Genomic DNA, 975 nt, shown 5'->3' on the forward strand with positions numbered 1-975 from the left:
TTTTTGTTTTTTTCTTGTAAGTTTCATTTTATTAAATGTGACTGAAGCAGACACTGTGGTGATTAAAGAATTTAGCCAAGATGACTTAGGCCGACTTCTGGCCCACCAGATCTCCAACCCAACAGCTGGGTACCAAAGGACTATCTTGAAGGAATGGTACAAATGAAAGAACTTAAGTGGGTATTTTGGAACAACTTATAGAAAAGGTAAAATAAACAAGACATGCAGGTGGCCTGGAAGTGACCACGGAGTCACCCCTATGGCTGTGGGGAAGCCAGGCTAAAGCTTCGCCCAGCTCTCGCCATCGCTGTCTCCCAGGGTGTGCTTGTCAAAGAGGCCCGAGTCCAGGCCCAAGTTGGGGTGCCCATCTTGCGCAAGTTGGTTACGTAGTCACCCAGCTGTTTGATGGATTTCACCTGCTCATCCAGGTAATGAGTCTCAGTGAAGTCACAGAAATGAGGGTTGTTCTGGTCAGTTGTCTGTGCAGTTCCAGTAAGGACTGATTCACACTTTTCTCCAAGTGTAGCGCACACTCCATTGCGTTCAGCCCGCTCTCCCAGTCATCCCGGTCTGGTTTCTTGATGTCCTGAAGGAAAATGCGGCCGCCTCGCTGGTCCTGCAGTTTCATCAGTTTTTCAGCATGTTCCCTCTCCTCGTGGGATTGGTGGAGAAAATATTTGGCAACATTCTTCAAAGCCACATCATCACGGTCGAAGTAGTAAGACATAGACAGGTAGACATAGGAGGCGTAGAGCTCCAGGTTGATCTGGCGGTTGATGGCGGCCTCCGAGTCTTGGTTGTATTCTGGCACCTGCGAAGGGGAAGCTGTCATGGAGGTGGTGGTGGAGAGGTGGGGGCTGCGCGGCGCTGGAGCAGAGGCGAGGACCTTGGGGCATCCTTGGAGGCAAGGATTCTGGGGCTTCGTCTGACATACTTTGGACATGTTGTAAGGAGGGACCGGTCCTTGGAGAGGGA

General features: G+C 50.8%; 1 pseudogene; it reads right to left on the reverse strand.

Moving 5' to 3' along the window:
• Positions 1-279: 279 nt before the first annotated feature.
• LOC102859588 lies at positions 280-844 on the reverse strand (annotated as a pseudogene).
• Positions 845-975: the final 131 nt, after the last annotated feature.

The sequence above is a fragment of the Elephantulus edwardii genome, unplaced genomic scaffold (genome assembly GCF_000299155.1).
Source record: "Elephantulus edwardii isolate Elephantulus edwardi_28Jun2011 unplaced genomic scaffold, EleEdw1.0 scaffold00115, whole genome shotgun sequence".
In the NCBI taxonomy this organism is placed as follows: domain Eukaryota; kingdom Metazoa; phylum Chordata; class Mammalia; order Macroscelidea; family Macroscelididae; genus Elephantulus; species Elephantulus edwardii.